The 3,039-nt window shown below is 43.3% G+C and overlaps 1 pseudogene; it reads right to left on the bottom strand.

The window, feature by feature from the left end:
- Positions 1 to 1,219: 1,219 nt before the first annotated feature.
- On the bottom strand, positions 1,220 to 2,215 carry LOC104865275 (annotated as a pseudogene).
- Positions 2,216 to 3,039: the final 824 nt, after the last annotated feature.

The following is a 3,039-nucleotide window of genomic DNA, read 5'->3' as shown; positions in this document are numbered from 1 at the left end:
CTGGGTATCTTTCCAAGAGAACTAAAAGAATCATATCACAGCGAAGTATGTGCACCCATGTTTATAGCGGCAGTCTCTAATAGCTAAATCTTGGAAACAGCCCATTTGCCCATCCGTTGGAAATTGGATAAAGAAGATGTGGTTTTTCTATAAAATGGAATATTACTCAGCCATAAAGAATGAGAAAATAGATTCATTCATAGTGAAATGGATACATATTGAAGATATACTCCTAAGTGAAATAAATAAGTCACACATGTGTAAATACCGAATAGTTTCCCTGGTGTGAATAATTTGCAACAATGCATAAGATTCTAATAAGATTACTGACATTTAGAAATGGGAAGAAAGGAGTTAAATGTGTAGGGAAGGTGGGATGGGTAGGGGAAGAGTAAAAAGGGAAAAGAAAAAAATGTGAGAGAATAAAAAGATGAAAATAAAGTGTTTGTAGATGGGGAGGGGAGGATGGGGTGAAGGGAGGGCAGAGGTAAGGGGAAAAAATGAGAATCAAGACTTGTCATGTAGAGGAACAAGATCCCAACAATGAATATAACTGTACTGTATCCCTAAAATGTACCAATAAACTCAATTAAAGCTGAAAAAAAAACCAGCAGTTAGATTATTACCACATGCAGCTCAGGATGATTTACCTGCCTTTCTAGACCTGATGCCCTTTGCTTATATGTTGGGAGCAATCCCACGATGTTTTGGGGAAATATCATTTTAGAATTAAATTATAATTAGACCTGGTTTTCCCACCTATGGGCTGTCTATGGCATATCAAGGCAGAACTCCATTTTTGCCTCTGGCCCCAGCTAAAACTTAATGGTCCAGTGACACTGTTATGCTCCAGGGCAGGATTACACCAGCTGAAGACATCCTGGGGAAGAATAAAATAAGTTCCTCATTGTTCTCTCTTTTAGGGGTTGTATCGGGGATTGAACTCGGGTCCTTGCACTTGCAAGGCAGGCCACCGAACCGCTGAGCTAAATCCCCAGCCCTAGTTCCTCATTGTTCTAGGATTGCCTCCACAGCACAACCCTCTGAGTCATCTATTGCTCCCAATCTATTGAATAAAGCTGTGGCAAGCTTAGGGTTTTTCATCTTTGCTGCCCAGAACAGCATTGATCAGATCCAGAGCTCAGCTTCTTCTCTAAGTCTCATTTTCTGTCCTAATTCATTAATTCACCTTATGCTATGGTTCACAGGAGACTAGGACTCACTGCAAGAGTTCTAGTAACATCCCCTTTCCCTGTCCCCTACACTTATAAATGTAGGTCTTATCACCGTGGCCCTGTGCACCTAAGGTAGTGGCCAGGTCACTCATCAGGACAATTGTCTGTAGGTATCTTTCCCTTTGTATTTCTTCAGAAATCTGCAGGGCTTTTTCATACGTCCATTGTTTCTGTAATGGCTGTTTGGAGAAGGGAAGGTAGTGGGCGTAGGCATCTAAGATCATGCCCAGGAGGAGTTAGGTATTGGCTTTTTCTTCCATTGACATAATATCTTCCAACACCTTTTCTCTTTCAAATTTTTCCTATAGAGTTGCAATGCAGAACTCATAGCCAGCAAGAGCAATTTCTTCTCTATTCTGAGAGGCATAGATACTTCTTCAAGGACAGTTCAATTATTTCATTGTCTTCCTTCTTCATGACCCTCCAAATACTAACTTGTTGATGCTTTCAAAAGTTTTCCCACATTTTCAAGCTGACCTCATATAAATGCTAAGTTGCGGTCATATTGTAATAAAAGACATCTTTCTTGTTATTGCTCTGATAGGCAAGACAAAGAGTACCATGAAAAAAATGAGCTCAGCCTCTTCTGGCTCATCTTTCATGATGCTCAACTTGGCTCTTTTAGCAGCTGGATGACTCAGCCACTGAAGCAGCCCCACCTGCACCCTGCTGCTCCTTGTCTTCTGCCACAGCAGGCCCCAAGAACCAGGACAGCCCTGCCTGCTGCAGCAGACCTGGGCCCTTGCCATGCTGCATGACTCAGGGTGGTTGCATCAACACTCCAGCTCTGGGATGCTTGCTGGCCCTGAGCGTGAGCATGCCCAGTACACCCAGCAATGCTGCCCTGTGGCTTGCACAAGGCATTGGCCCAGAATCCAGTTCAGGAGGTAAAACACACTCCAGCCATGTCCTCTGCTCACTGCAGCCTCAACCTGTTCCCGGGGACCTCCAGGCCCCTGAGCCCAGCTTTCAGCAGTCATTTTGGCCCAGTTTATAGAAAACACTATAAATCCACAAAAACAGTGAAGTTATGTGAGAAGCTTTAGCACTCAGATGTTGTCATCATCAGTGTCAGGAATAGACCTGATGTCTGTGATAAACCAGGTCCATTCCAGTGCAAATGAAGTCACTTTTGTGCTGACCTCTCTGCACACCCCTTCCCTCTGACCTAAATCATGAAGCTCCCCTGGACCTGCTGCCATTCAGTGCATTTGGCAGGTCAATCTGGATCTGCCTTCCTCTGACTCATGGGACCTTGAGGCTGGGTCTCATACTTAGGGACTAGGTTGTGCTAGAACAAGTTCCATACAGTAAATTTGTCTTCCCAAGATGCTGATCAGCTTTGCCACTGTGGGTGCACAACCAAACAGTTGATCTGCACCTTGGAAGAGTGTTTTGGCCTTTAATCCATAACTAGCAAACTTGGCTCAGGATCTGGCCTTCTTTACTGATCCTTGGGCTTTCCATTTTATTGTTGTTGCTTATTTGTTTTTGTTCTTTTTATTTGTAATGTATTATGAGACTATGAGAAAGTGCAATTAGACCAAAAAAAAAAAAACCAAAAACCAAAAAACAAAAACAAAAACAAAATGCCTCCAAGGAGAAGGGGAATAAATTATAACAAGGGGCAAAGAAAGAGTCAGAACCTGCTGGAGATCCAAGAAAGGGTCAGTGTTCAGGAAGGTTGGACACAAGGGGCCTCTGTGGATGTGCAACCATGGGGCTGTGGTGTAGGGTTGTGAATCTTCAGTTCAAGACCAGCTATCAGTGTGTGTCCATCTGTCCCCATTTCTATCACTCATCA

This window comes from Fukomys damarensis, unplaced genomic scaffold (assembly GCF_012274545.1).
Source record: "Fukomys damarensis isolate Sample0158 unplaced genomic scaffold, DMR_v1.0_HiC HiC_scaffold_16, whole genome shotgun sequence".
Classification (NCBI taxonomy): domain Eukaryota; kingdom Metazoa; phylum Chordata; class Mammalia; order Rodentia; family Bathyergidae; genus Fukomys; species Fukomys damarensis.
The sequence above is the reverse complement of the archived record's forward strand: the minus strand, read 5'-3'. Positions and strand labels throughout refer to the sequence as shown.